The 15,672-nt window shown below is 46.6% G+C and overlaps 1 long non-coding RNA gene across 2 annotated transcripts in view; it reads left to right on the top strand.

The window, feature by feature from the left end:
- LOC144797811 (uncharacterized) overlaps positions 1–15,236 on the top strand; it is a 44,906-nt gene extending 29,670 nt beyond the window's left edge. For both annotated transcript variants that reach the window (XR_013603469.1, XR_013603468.1), the window contains exons 2-3: positions 9,308–9,396; positions 15,167–15,236. This is a non-coding gene — a long non-coding RNA (uncharacterized LOC144797811). The remainder of the gene's footprint in view (positions 1–9,307; positions 9,397–15,166) is intronic.
- Positions 15,237–15,672: the final 436 nt, after the last annotated feature.

Raw genomic sequence — 15,672 nt, 5'->3', positions numbered from 1 at the left:
AATACTATCCCCTCGCCAGTTCTGGCAACGGGGATAGCATTCCACCCCTCTAGAGGGGTAAGACATGTTACTTTACTTAAATGCGGTTAATTTCTAAAAGGACCTTGGATTCACAAAATGGATGCCTCTGCCACAGACACGAGTCTGACCCCCTGAAGCTGACCGAAACTCAGCCAAATGGGGCCTGGACAAAGGGTTTCCTGTCGCAGGGAGGTGTTACACCCCCCCAGACAGGAGATAGTGGATTGTAGCAGGGAGGTTTGAAAGAAACCAGACACTGCATGGGGAGCACAAGGCTGCCCCTTGCATAATCCGGCCAAACCGGTTCTGGGGCACTCCAGCCCTCGTGCCAGGGCGGCCTGGATCAAAGGAAAGGGGTGTATCCACCCCCTTCCTGGGTCCCACCCATAGGAGGGGACCTAGCAGGTAATCCAGCCCCCAAAATTAGTATAAGACTGGGAGCAGTGCCAATGCACTTCAGATTATCCTGATGAAACATAAGAAACGAAACTCTGGACCCTTCGACATCCTACTCGACGTAGAAGCCCAAAGAATCTCCCTTGTGGTCAAGGAGTGACCACCCTGTGCAAACAGGCACCATCCAGCCATCGACGTCTGCTTTGTCGCAGTTCCCGCCGGAACTCGAGCGACAGAGATCGACGAGATCAAGCTTGCCTGCCCTCCAACAGCCCGATCCACAGTCCCTGCAGAGCTGAGACCCGTGGAGGTGACCGGAAGCGTGGGGCACGCCATCTTGGAAAGACCACGAGACGCTGACCGTGCAGCCCACGAGTGACCCTTGAAGCTGTACACCGGGGTTTGAGAAGCCCCAACCCTGAGCCACACTTGCACCGAAGTTCAGCCCTCCACACTCGACGAGTGCTGTGTGGGGCCCTTCTGCTTCTTTTGGCTCAACGCGTTGGCCCGGTCACTTGCCAGCCGGCTTGTGGCCCCTGTGCCAAAGAAACGTGAAATTCGACCTGCGATTCTGGTTGCTCCAGATTTGCACCAGCTCCCCTGAAAAGGAGCCCCCACTCTGACCCTCCTGGTTCGAGTGAGAAGCAATCTCCCGGTTCCGCGTGGATTGCTTTTGCCAAGTGTTGTTTGCTCCAATCTTGAAGCCGACAGCGCCGACGGCGAGAGCCTGCGTGGGACAGATCGTGACCTGCTCCTGGACGTCGTAGATGCCCCCGAGCCCACGTGACAGCAGAGAGAAGCTCCTCGACGACCACCTGATTGCGCCCGACATTGCCTGGTTCCGTCCTGGTTCCACCCTGGTCACTGCTGAGTGACCCAGACTCTGTCCCCTCTGCTTTCAGGTACTTTTCGACTTGAGTCCACCCTTGGACTCCACCGGACACTTCTCTTTCACCCCGCCTGCAGCCCTTTCAGCTTCAAGCACCAAGAGCCTGCGTGACGAAACCCGACTCAACTTCGACCCTGTGCACCCGCTTCCTGTGGGTGAGGTAACTTTGCTCTGCCGGTGTTCCCACACTGGTACACATCTCTAGGGTCTGTGTCTCAAGTTTTGTTCCTCTAGGTTCAGCGGAAGTGTCCTCAAACTTTAACTTTACAACTTTTACGCACCATTGGTTAACATTGGTGCATGCGTGCGCTTTCCGCACTGCACCCGAATCCCGTGGGCCTTTCCCGACTTCAGCATTGCTTGTCCCGACTGCTCCCAGCGATTCCCTAGGCCCTAGGCCTAACCACTGTTCGATTGGTATCTCTTATACCACTTGTTTAGTATATGGTTTGAGTGGCCCCCCGCCCTCATCCATATTTGTGCAACTTTATATGTTTAAACTGTGCTTTTGATTTAACGCTTGTGCCCCTTTATTCATAAAGAGTACTGGGGATTGTTTTTAGTAATAAACACATATATTTTTATAATATATACTTGTGTGGTGTCCTTTCATTTGATATTACAGGATTGTATGTGGTAAAACAGCTTGCTTAACACAACCTCTTAAGTTAAGCCTTTAGGCTGCTTAGTCCATGCTACCCTTAGGATAGCTTGTCTAATAAGGTTGACTTACAACCAGACACCATAAGGGATTGTTTGGTCTGATAACAGGTGGTTCCAGAATTGGAAACATCACCTATCAGGCCAACTTCCACCTGTTATCAGGCCAACTTCTCACATCTACCAAGAACACACCCCTCCCCCAATAACCCACATCAAAAACAAAGCCCCATGGTGGAACACCTGACAGGCAAGGGCCCGTACCCATAACATACCTGTCTGCGAGATCTCATTGGGACAGATCCACAAAGACGAAAATAAAAGGAGCCCCTCCCATCCCCACAATCCTTTGCATCACAGCAGAACCGAGAGAAAGAGGCTCACAGCAGATTTGAGAGGAAGAGGCACACAGCAGAGCACAGCACCACATACAAAGCAGAGCACAGCACCACTTACACCTATAGCAACACAACAACCTGCACATCAACACACACACCTCACCATCCACCACAACACCATCACAACAAAGCACACACCTGCACCCCAACACCCTGCACAGCACACACCATGGCCCACAAGAAACAGCCCAAATGAGTTAGCTGAAAGTCATGGTGGATGAGATCATACGCGTAGAACCCAACCTGTTTGGAAACCTTGTACAACAGACCACACTGGCCAACAAAACCAAAATGTGGAAAAGGATAGTCACCAGAGTGAACGCATCAGGGACCGCACCACGAAACAAAAGAGACATCTAGAGGCGGTGGCACGACCTCAAGGCAAAGGTGAAGTCCATGAGAGCCAAGAACCCCGAGCGGGCCGATCGTACTGGCCCAGGAAGTCCCATCCAGTCAATACCATACACTGTATGGGAGGAGAAGGTGCTTGGAATACTGCACCCAGAGAGCATGGAAGGAATAGCTGAGGGAATGGAGGCTGGTAAGAACAACCTAATGACCACAATCACAATGTCAAGTACTGCCGTGCACAACTGCTAAGGCACTCTGCCTAGGCCCCACACCATGCATGTTGAGCACACATACATCCAAATGTGTGAATGTCAGGGCCAAAATACATCCAGCATGCCCACCCAGCCACCACTATTTCCTGGGTCACATGTGGCTAAGCAGCCAGCACTGCAAGCAAGACATGGCAGTTCGGGCTGGACTGTTCCCATGAGGCACAGGGTCAGACTGATTTGCATATGGCCATGTCTGAACTGGGGTGGCAGAGTGGGCTAAAGAACGGTGATGGATTAAACCCAGATCTGTTGACTGGGTGTGAGTGTTTGATTGGTTCAGATGCTCCGTCCATCACCACCCCCTTTTGTACCACTTTGTTCGCCACAAGTTGGCAGGGTATGCATAGACGTGACTCCCGTGTTTATTTTGCCACTGGATTCAAGCAAGCCGGGCTAAAGATGGCTGAAATGCCAGAAACCGGTCCTCGGAAGCTTGTTTCCGGTCCAGGGAAGGCATGGCTTGGCAGTTCGGGCTGGACTGTTCCCATGAGGCACAGGGTCAGACTGATTTGCATATGGCCATGTCTGAACTGGGGTGTCAGAGTGGGCTAAAGAACGGTGATGGATTAAACCCAGATCTGTTGACTGGGTGAGAGTGTTTGACTGGTTCAGATGCTCCGTCCATCACCACCCCCTTTTGTACCACTTTGTTCGCCATAAGTTGGCAGGGTATGCTCAGACGTGAGTCCCTTGCTCACTTTGCCACTGGATTCAAGCAAGCCGGGCTGAAGACGGCTGAAATGCCAGAAACCGGTCCTCGGAAGCTTGTTTCCGGTCCAGGGAAAACATGGCTTGGCAGTTCGGGCTGGACTGTTCCCATGAGGCACAGGGTCAGCCTGATTTGCATATGGCCATGTCTGAAATGGGGTGGCAGAGTGGGCTAAAGAACGGTGCTGGATTAAACCCAGATCTGTTGACTGGGTGTGAGTGTTTGATTGGTTCAGAAGCTCCGTCCATCACCACCCCCTTTTGTACCACTTTGTTCACCATAAGTTGGCAGGGTATGCTCAGACGTGAGTCCCTTGCTCACTTTGCCACTGGATTCAAGCAAGCTGGGCTGAAGACGGCGGAAATGCCAGAAACCGGTCCTCAGAAGCTTGTTTCCAGTCCAGGGAAGGCATGGCTTGGCAGTTCGAGCTGGACTGTTCCCATGAGGCACAGGGTCAGACTGATTTGCATATGGCCATGTCTGAACTGGGGTGGCAGAGTGGGCTAAAGAACGGTGATGGATTAAACCCAGATCTGTTGACTGGGTGTGAGTGTTTGATTGGTGCAGATGCTCCGTCCCTCACCACCCCCTTTTGTACCACTTTGTTCGCCATAAGTTGGCAGGGTATGCTCAGACGTAAGTCCCTTGCTCACTTTGCCACTGGATTCAAGCAAGCCGGGCTGAAGACGGCTAAAATGCCAGAAACCGGTCCTCGGAAGCTTGTTTCCGGTCCAGGGAAGGCATGGCTTGGCAATTCGGGCTGGACTGTTCCCATGAGGCACAGGGTCAGACTGATTTGCATATGGCCATGTCTGAACTGGGGTGGCAGAGTGGGCTAAAGAACGGTGATGGATTAAACCCAGATCTGTTGACTGGGTGTAAGTGTTTGATTGGTTCAGATGCTCCGTCCATCACTACCCCCTTTTGTACCACTTTGTTCGCCATAAGTTGGCATGGTATGCTCAGACGTGAGTTCCTTGCTCACTTTGCCACTGGATTCAAGCAAGCCGGGCTGAAGATGGCTGAAATGCCACAAACTGGTCCTCGGAAGCTTGTTTCCGGTCCAGGGAAGGCATGGCTTGGCAGTTCGGGCTGGACTGTTCCCTTGAGGCACAGGGTCAGACTGATTTGCATATGGCCATGTCTGAACTGGGGTGGCAGAGTGGGCTAAAGAACGGTGATGGATTAAACCCAGATCTGTTGACTGGGTGTGAGTGTTTGATTGGTTCAGATGCTCCGTCCATCACCACCCCCTTTTGTACCACTTTGTTCGCCATAAGTTGGCAGGGTATGCTCAGACGTGAGTCCCTTGCTCACTTGACCACTGGATTCAAGCAAGCCGGGCTGAAGACGGCTGAAATGCCAGAAACCGGTCCTCGGAAGCTTGTTTCCGGTCCAGGGAAGGCATGGCTTGGCAGTTCGGGCTGGACTGTTCCCATGAGGCACAGGGACAGACTGATTTGCATATGGCCATGTCTGAACTGGGGTGACAGAGTGGGCTAAAGAACGGTGATGGATTAAACCCAGATCTGTTGACTGGGTGTGAGTGTTTGATTGGTTCAGATGCTCCGTCCATCACCATCCCCTTATGTACCACTTTGTTCGCCATAAGTTGGCAGGGTATGCTCAGACGTGAGTCCCTTGCTCACTTTGCCACTGTATTCAAGCAAGCCGGGCTGAAGACGGCTGAAATGCCAGAAACCGGTCCTCGGAAGCTTGTTTCCGGTCCAGGGAAGGCATGGCTTGGCAGTTCGGGCTGGACTGTTTCCATGAGGCACAGGGTCAGACTGATTTGCATATGGCCATGTCTGAACTGGTGTGGCAGAGTGGGCTAAAGAATGGTGATGGATTAAACCCAGATCTGTTGACTGGGTGAGAGTGTTTGACTGGTTCAGATGCTCCGCCCATCACCAGCCCCTTTTGTACCACTTTGTTCGCCATAAGTTGGCAGGGTATGCTCAGACGTGAGTCCCTTGCTCACTTTGCCACTGGATTCAAGCAAGCCGGGCTGAAGACAGCTGAAATGCCAGAAACCGGTCCTCGGAAGCTTGTTTCCGGTCCAGGGAAAGCATTGCTTGGCAGTTCGGGCTGGACTGTTCCCATGAGGCACAGGGTCAGACTGATTTGCATATGGCCATGTCTGAACTGGGGTGGCAGAGTGGGCTAAATAACGGTGATGGATTAAACCCAGATCTGTTGACTGGGTGTGAGTGTTTGATTGGTTCAGATGCTCCGTCCATCACCACCCCCTTTTGTACCACTTTGTTCACCATAAGTTGGCAGGGTATGCTCAGACGTGAGTCCCTTGCTCACTTTGCCACTGGATTCAAGCAAGCCGGGCTGAAGACGGCGGAAATGCCAGAAACCGGTCCTCGAAAGCTTGTTTCCGGTCCAGGGAAGGCATGGCTTGGCAGTTCGGGCTGAACTGTTCCCATGAGGCACAGGGTCAGCCTGATTTGCATATGGCCATGTCTGAACTGGGGTGGCAGAGTGGGCTAAAGAACGGTGCTGGATTAAACCCAGATCTGTTGACTGGGTGTGAGTGTTTGATTGGTTCAGAAGCTCCGTCCATCACCAACCCCTTTTGTACCACTTTGTTCACCATAAGTTGGCAGGGTATGCTCAGACGTGAGTCCCTTGCTCACTTTGCCACTGGATTCAAGCAAGCTGGGCTGAAGACGGCGGAAATGCCAGAAACCGGTCCTCAGAAGCTTGTTTCCAGTCCAGGGAAGGCATGGCTTGGCAGTTCGAGCAGGACTGTTCCCATGAGGCACAGGGTCAGACTGATTTGCATATGGCCATGTCTGAACTGGGGTGGCAGAGTGGGCTAAAGAACGGTGATGGATTAAACCCAGATCTGTTGACTGGGTGTGAGTGTTTGATTGGTGCAGATGCTCCGTCCCTCACCACCCCCTTTTGTACCACTTTGTTCGCCATAAGTTGGCAGGGTATGCTCAGACGTAAGTCCCTTGCTCACTTTGCCACTGGATTCAAGCAAGCCGGGCTGAAGACGGCTAAAATGCCAGAAACCGGTCCTCGGAAGCTTGTTTCCGGTCCAGGGAAGGCATGGCTTGGCAGTTCGGGCTGGACTGTTCCCATGAGGCACAGGGACAGACTGATTTGCATATGGCCATGTCTGAACTGGGGTGACAGAGTGGGCTAAAGAACGGTGATGGATTAAACCCAGATCTGTTGACTGGGTGTGAGTGTTTGATTGGTTCAGATGCTCCGTCCATCACCACCCCCTTTTGTACCACTTTGTTCGCCATAAGTTGGCAGGGTATGCTCAGACGTGAGTCCCTTGCTCACTTTGCCACTGTATTCAAGCAAGCCGGGCTGAAGACGGCTGAAATGCCAGAAACCGGTCCTCGGAAGCTTGTTTCCGGTCCAGGGAAGGCATGGCTTGGCAGTTCGGGCTGGACTGTTTCCATGAGGCACAGGGTCAGACTGATTTGCATATGGCCATGTCTGAACTGGTGTGGCAGAGTGGGCTAAAGAATGGTGATGGATTAAACCCAGATCTGTTGACTGGGTGAGAGTGTTTGACTGGTTCAGATGCTCCGCCCATCACCAGCCCCTTTTGTACCACTTTGTTCGCCATAAGTTGGCAGGGTATGCTCAGACGTGAGTCCCTTGCTCACTTTGCCACTGGATTCAAGCAAGCCGGGCTGAAGACAGCTGAAATGCCAGAAACCGGTCCTCGGAAGCTTGTTTCCGGTCCAGGGAAAGCATTGCTTGGCAGTTCGGGCTGGACTGTTCCCATGAGGCACAGGGTCAGACTGATTTGCATATGGCCATGTCTGAACTGGGGTGGCAGAGTGGGCTAAATAACGGTGATGGATTAAACCCAGATCTGTTGACTGGGTGTGAGTGTTTGATTGGTTCAGATGCTCCGTCCATCACCACCCCCTTTTGTACCACTTTGTTCACCATAAGTTGGCAGGGTATGCTCAGACGTGAGTCCCTTGCTCACTTTGCCACTGGATTCAAGCAAGCCGGGCTGAAGACGGCGGAAATGCCAGAAACCGGTCCTCGAAAGCTTGTTTCCGGTCCAGGGAAGGCATGGCTTGGCAGTTCGAGCTGGACTGTTCCCATGAGGCACAGGGTCAGACTGATTTGCATATGGCCATGTCTGAACTGGGGTGGCAGAGTGGGCTAAAGAACGGTGATGGATTAAACCCAGATCTGTTGACTGGGTGTGAGTGTTTGATTGGTGCAGATGCTCCGTCCATCACCACCCCCTTTTGTACCACTTTGTTCGCCATAAGTTGGCAGGGTATGCTCAGACGTTAGTCCCTTCCTCACTTTGCCACTGGATTCAAGCAAGCCGGGCTGAAGACGGCTAAAATGCCAGAAACCGGTCCTCGGAAGCTTGTTTCCGGTCCAGGGAAGGCATGGCTTGGCAGTTCGGGCTGAACTGTTCCCATGAGGCACAGGGTCAGACTGATTTGCATATGGCAATGTCTGAACTGGGGTGGCAGAGTGGGCTAAAGAACGGTGATGGATTAAACCCAGATCTGTTGACTGGGTGTAAGTGTTTGATTGGTTCAGATGCTGCGTCCGTCACCACCCCCTTTTGTACCACTTTGTTCGCCATAAGTTGGCAGGGTATGCTCAGACGTGAGTCCCTTGCTCACTTTGCCACTGGATTCAAGCAAGCCGGGCTGAAGACGGCTTAAATGCCAGAAACTGGTCCTCGGAAGCTTGTTTCCGGTCCAGGGAAGGCATGGCTTGGCAGTTCGGGCTGGACTGTTCCCATGAGGCACAGGGTCAGACTGATTTGCATATGGCTGTCAAGACAAAAACAATGTCGTCTCTTACCTGGTCTTGATATGTATTCCTTGAGACGAGTAGCAGATTCGCAGAGACGCAAGGGACCAACCTCCCTAGAGACTAACCCCTACCTTGAGGAAGTATTATACACTACAAGATATTAGCTAGACAATGGGGGGGAGGGCCGGTACTGGACGTAAGTGTTCTTGCTGACGACCTGCGAAACAACAAGAACCTTGAGTTTACTCTGTACTCACTTCTTTTGATAATTACAACTTTCTATCTATTGTTCTCTTTCTAAACGTTCAATCTGTCGCCTACCTGCGTACAGCTGTTGTCTGTCTTTCGTCCAGTATGTCTTTCTTGTCAGTTGAGTCGGGTGATTTTTCTGTCTCCTGTATTGTTGTCCTTTCGTTAGCGTGGTCTTTTGAAGAGAGTCACTGAAATAAACAAACAGTTGTTAAAAAACCCCTTCTGACCCTTCCTGATACAAATCCTTCTTTTAAGAAAAAAGCTTCTCACCCCTCTTCACTTACTCAGAGTATGAATCTGTGTCTTTTACTTATGTGACTTGCAATCTAAAATTAGAGGTTACACAACGCGAGGAAAAATAACAGGTATGACATGCAGAAATCACTTCTTTCTGATTACAGGGATCACCTCTTGACTTTTCTTTTACAAAACAATTCACACTTCTAAATACCTAATATAAATCACCAAGTCCAAGATTCTTGAGTATTCTCTTGATTAAATGTTCCAGAAATTGTTCTGGATACCTTTCTTGCGAAGGGCGCCTTAAACTAAAAAGAAATAACACTTATCTCTTTTGTCTTTGCAGATACCAATGCTGAAATGAAAGTGCTGAGCTGTTAATCATTCAGGAAGACGCCAAGGATTAAAGACTGAAGTTCCAGGATCATTATTCAGGTAAGCGGCCGTCTTCTTGAACGAGGGATCACAGAACGACCTTCCTCTGAGCAGGCGGAAGGCAAAGCGCTTTCCAGAAGGCTGGGTGCGGTTTAAATACTCGACCGCACCCAGCCGCACCCCACGTATGCGTGCGCTCAGCCAAAACGGGCTGATGCGCACGCGAGAGAACTGCTTTCCTGTCTTTGTCCTGAAGCGCTTTTGCTTGAATTAAACCTAAAGAAAAAAGCTTACCAGACATGTTTAAACTGAACGAAATCTCTAAACGAGCCTTTGAGATGCTTGGTCAAAGTACAATCAGAGTTACGAAGTTTACATTATAAATCAGAACTACGAAGTGTACAAATACAGTAATAAGAACACATACACCCTCTTCACACATAATAATGGAGTGCAGGTGCACAGCAAAGGGGTGGGTTTTTTAGGCGAATAGCGCCAAAATGACATCAGAGCTTCCAGTGGAGGTTTCATAGAGAATCGTGACAGTACTCCCTCCTCAAGATCCCCGCTAAGACTGTAGCAATAGGTCTTGGTTTGGAGGGGTTTTGCATATGAAATGACCTTAAAACCTTTGGAGCATTTTGTAAATGAGCAATTGGTTCCCATGATCTTTCCTCAGGACCGTACCCCTTCCAATCTACTAAGTAGAAAAGTTTGCCTCGAATTCTTTTGTAGTCCAGAACCTTTTTGACTTCAAATTCAGGATGTCCATTGATAAAGATGGCAGATGGAGGTCGAATCAACCGGGTTTGAGGATCAAAAGGCTTAATTAAGGACAATGGAATACAGGATGGATCTGATACTTCTGAGGAAGGAGTAATTTCACACAAACTGGGTTGATAACCTTTTCAATAGGAAATGGATCTATAAACCTGGTGTTAAATTCTTTACTTCCTCTTATAGTCAAATTTTTTGTACTTAACCAAACCTTGTCTCCAGGACTGTACTGGGGTTGTTCTCTTCTGTGTTTATCAGCAGCCTTCTTTTGATATTCTTTAGTTTTGGCCAAAGTGTAACGTGCTTCCTCATGAATAGAAGACAAACCAGATATATAATCATAGATTGCAGGTACAGAAATATGAGTCTTAATGTCTTCTGGAAAATTCTTAGGGTGGAAGCCAAAATTACAGAAAAAAGGAGACATGTTAGTGGACGTATGTTCTGCGATATTGTATGCAAATCCCAATGTGCTTAAAAGATCAGACCAATCTCCTGAAACTGTAGTCAACAAACAACGAAGGAATTGTTCGATGGTTTGGTTAGTGCGTTCGGTTAAACCATCAGTTTGGCGGTGGTAACTAGATGATAAACGAATATCCATTTGAAGAAGAGAACTTAAACTCTTCCAAACATGAGATATGAATTGGGACCCCCTGTCTGAAATCACTACTGATTGAATTCCATGTAATCTGATGACATGCTTAATCAATAAGTTTGCTAATTCCATGGAGGTAGGAAGTTTTTTCAATGGAATAAAATGAGCCATTCGTGAAAACTGATCTACGACTGTGAGAATAGTAGTGTACCCTTCTTGTGTTAAAGGAAACTCAACAACAAAATCTAGAGATATGGAATGCCAAGGGTGAGGTGGAATAGGAAGAGGTGTTAAGAAACCACTAGGAGGCTGATGGGAGGCCTTATTTTGGATGCAAACACTACAGGTGGTTATATAAAATTGAACATCTTTAAACATTGTAGGCCACCAAAAATGCCTCTTGATTAATTCGTAGGTTTTGGCCACACCCGGATGAGCTGAGAGAGGGGTGTCATGGAGAAGGTGGATAATGGTATCCTGTAGAGCTTTTGTAGGGACCATGACTATATCATGTACAAAAAGAAGCTTCTCTCTCTCCTGAAGATATGGGTACTCCTTTTTCCATTCTTCAAAACTTTTTTTCTTTAGTTCCATCTTTATATCATCTGTAATGTTCTTGACAGATAAACATGCTTGAAAACAAGTAGTAGGTAATACCGGATGGACTACTATTTCTTGTTCTACACTACTTTCTCCTATGCGAGACAATGCATCCGCCTTTAGATTTTCCTTTCCAGGACGGTAAGTAATTACAAAATTGTAGTCATTAAAGAAAAGAGACCATCTTAATTGTTTGGCTGATAAGGCTTTCACCTTTTGTAAAGCCTGCACATTTCTATGATCTGTATATATAGTGATTGGGTGACGCTCCCCTAACAAGTAGTGACGCCATTCCTCGAAAACTGCTTTTATCGCCAATAGTTCCTTATCAGCAATTGCGTAATTTAGTTCTGCTGGGGACAACTTTCTGGAGTAATAGGCGATGGGATGCATTTGACCAGTTTCCAAATTTCGTTGTGACAGAATTCCCCCCAAAGCAAACTGAGAAGCATCCGCCTCAACTATGAATGGTTGTTTAGGATCTGGATGGCTCAAAATGGGGGCTGATGTAAACTTTTCCTTTAAGTCATGGAAGGCTTGGTCAGCGGATTCTGTCCAATCAAATTGTACTCCTTTTCGAAGTAATTTGGTAATGGGGGTTCTCATCTCGGAGAAATCCTGGATAAAACAACGATAAACATTTGCAAACCCTAGAAAGCTTTGTATCTGTTTCACAGAAGAGGGTCTGGGCCAAGAGCTTACAGCTTCCACTTTCTTAGGGTCCATTTCAATTCCTGAGGGACTAATAATGTATCCCAAAAAATCTACTTTGGACACATGGAAGAGACTCTTTTCTAATTTCACGTACAAAGAATTAGAAAGCAGTTTCTGAAGAATGGCGCGAACTTGTTGTACATGTTCTTCCTCAGAATGCGAGTAAATAAATATATCGTCTATATAGACCACACAACAAACATCAATGAATTTGTGCAAAACTTCAGTTATAAAAAATTGGAAAGCTGCAGGAGCGTTACAGAGTCCAAAAGGCATGACTTGATATTCGAAGAGACCAAATTTGGTACGGAATTCTGTCTTCCACTCATCGCCTTTTCAGACTCTGACAAGATGGTAAGCTCCGCGCAGATCCAATTTTGTATAAATGGTTGCTTTCTTTACTTGGTCTAAAAGAGTCGGAATGAGAGGCAAGGGGTATCTGTTCTTTATTGTAACATTGTTCAGGGCTCTATAATCTATGCACGTTCTTAATTACCCTCCTCGTTTTGGAATGAAAAAAAGAGAAGATGATACAGGAGACTTAGAGTGCCTGATAAAGCCATTAGCGAGGTATTCGTCCAGGTATTCTCTTAAATGCTCATTCTCTTTCTCAGTCAAGGCATAGATTCTGCTGCAAGGCAAAGTAGCCCCAGGCACAAGATCTATCCTGCAATCAAAATCCCTATGGGGAGGAAGAGTGTTAGCCTTTTTTTAAATCAAAAACGTCCTGTAAGTCCGAATATACTGTAGGCACTCCCTCAAGGAGCAGGATACTAGAAGAGTCTGCAGAAAAGTCAAAACCTTGAATAGTGTCTTCTGACCTGTCTAACAAAAAACATTGACTCATACAATGGTGTGATTTAAAAGTTAAAGTTCTTGCTTGCAATGGATATTTGGATTGTGTAAAACAAGCCAAGGGATTCCCAAAATTAGTTTGAATTGAGGAGCGTCAATCACATCAAACTGGATTTTTTCTCTGTGGATAGGAGAACAGTCCATTTGTAAGACCTCTGTTTGCTTATTAATGAGTCCAGAAGTCAGCTCCTTACCGTCTACTGCCCTCACTGTTTCTGGGTGAATCTTTTGAATAGAGGTAAACCCTAAATGTTTCAAGAAATGTGTGTCAATGAAATTTCCAGTAGCCCCTGAATCAATTATTGCTTCTACTTTCAAAGAACTTACTGGATTGGCTAAACTTTTTAATTCCACAACAATACAGAAATGTCGACACCCCTTGGGTGGGACAGTAGAGGCTGAACTAGAACAAACACTCGACAAACTGACCTCTTCTTTCATCGAGCGTTCTAGTTTTCCGCCCCTTCAGAAGTTAAAGCTACTTCTGAGGACTTGGGTTCCCCTTGTTAGGTTTAGAAGGACATTATTTCACGAAATGTCCAGCTTTTCCACAATATAAACATTGGTTCATTTTCCGTCTTTTTTCCTTTTCCTCTCTTGTTAAAGGTCTGCGAATAGATCCTATTTGCATAGGTTCTACCGGATCTAATTTTTGGGTTGTTTCACAAGGGGTCGAGCCCCTTTCTTTTTTAAATAAAATCTTGTGATCCAATCTTCCTCTTTCTCCTTTTCTTTCAGATAGCCTATGATTCAATTTCACTACAAGGTCAATAAATTCACTGATCTTTTCCGGAGTTTCCAAGATTTGGGTCAGTTGGTTAAGCTCGTCTCTTAAGCCGCGATAGAACAAAGACACCCTTTTTTCATTTGGCCAATCAGCTTCTAGAACCAAGCGATTAAAAACAGAAATATAGTGAAGCAAATCTGATGATCCCTGCTTTAGATTCAAGAGTTCACTGTCTGCCGATTGTACAAAGACATGCTTTGCAAAAATCTTTTTTAAGGACCGTTCAAAAGCCCTAAAATTATATAAAGTTTGATTGTCTCTTTCTACCAAAGGGACGGACCATAGAGCTGCGTCCCCTCCTAAATAGGATAGCATAAAAGCCACCTTGGAAGAATCATCTGGGAAAGCTGTGGTTTTAGCCAAAAAATGTAAATGACACTGATTAAGAAAGATGCTAAATTTGTTAGGGTCTCCATAAAACCTCTCGGGTTGGGCTAAAGGTGTAGGAACAGGTGCGACTACTTGAATCTGAGGCTGAGCTTCGGAAGAAGAGGCTCCTCCCTGGAAGGTAGCTGGCTTTAGAATTGGCTTTTGCTGTTGTTGAACTGAAGTTTGGAGAGAAGCCATGTCTCTACGCAAGGCTTCATTTTCCTGTTTTAACTCGTTTAACATGGCTGCTATATCTTGGAGGGATACTTGGTCCATTGCGTCCAGGCGAATTTATTCTTGGGCTTTGCCTTCTGTCAAGACAAAAACTATGTCGTCTCTTACCTGGTCTTGATATGTATTCTTTGAGACGAGTAGCAGATTCGCAGAGACACAAGGGACCAACCTCCCTGGAGACTAACCCCTACCTTGAGGAAGTATTATACACTACAAGATATTAGCTAGACAATGTGGAGGAGGGCCAGTACTGGACGTAAGTGTTCTTGCTGACGACCTGCGAAACAACAAGAACCTTGAGTTTACTCTGTACTCACTTCTTTTGTTAATTACAACTTTCTATCTATTGTTCTCTTTCTAGACTTTCAATCTGTCGCCTACCTGCGTACAGCTGTTGTCTGTCTTTTGTCCAGAATGTCTTTCTTGTCAGTTGAGTCGGGTGATTTTTCTGTCTCCTGTATTGTTGTCCTTTTGTTAGCGTGGTCTTTTGAAGAGTCACTGAAATAAACAAACAGTTGTTAAAAAAACCCTTCTGACCCTTCCTGATACAAATCCTTCTTTTAAGAAAAAAGCTTCTTACCCCTCTTCACTTACTCAGAGTATGAATCTATGTCTTTTACTTCTGTGACTTGCAATCTAAAATTAGAGGTTACACAACGCGAGGAAAAATAACAGGTATGGCATACAGAAATCACTTCTTTCTGATTACAGGGATCACCTCTTGACTTTTCTTTTACAAAACAATTCACACTCCTAAATACCTAATATAAATCACCAAGTCCAAGATTCTTGAGTATTCTCTTGATTGAATGTTCCAAAAATGGTTCTGGATACCTTTCTTGCAAAGAGCGCCTTAAACTAAAAAGAAATAACACTTATCTCTTTTGTCTTTGCAGATACCGATGCTGAAATGAAAGTGCTGAGCTGTTAATCATTCAGGAATATGCCGAGGATTGAAGACTGAAGTTCCAGGATCGTTATTGAGGTAAGCGGCCGTCTTCTTGAGCGAGGGATCACAGAACGACCTTTCTCTGAGCAGGCGGATGGCAAAAGCGCTTTCCAGAAGGCTGGGTGCGGTTTATTTATTTATTTAAAATTTCTTTATTGATTCAGTTCAAAGCCATATATAGAAAAAAATACACATATCAATGCTTCATCTTAGTGATTAGCATATTCAATCATAAATAAACATAAAAACAATAGAAAATGATTTCAACATCACATAGATATAGTCTGAACAGCAGCTTTGTCTTATTAAATACATAAATAATAATAGCTAGTGATCCAAGTAATCTATCAAAGTCTGCCATATTTTGTATCCTCTTCTCTTTTTCGTAATTGATTTAATGCGATATAAATTAAACTCTAAATAAAAAATATTATAGAGCTTTGCTCGCCACAT

This window comes from Lissotriton helveticus, chromosome 12 (assembly GCF_964261635.1).
Source record: "Lissotriton helveticus chromosome 12, aLisHel1.1, whole genome shotgun sequence".
Classification (NCBI taxonomy): Eukaryota; Metazoa; Chordata; class Amphibia; order Caudata; family Salamandridae; genus Lissotriton; species Lissotriton helveticus.
This window is presented reverse-complemented; position numbering and strand designations above follow the sequence as displayed.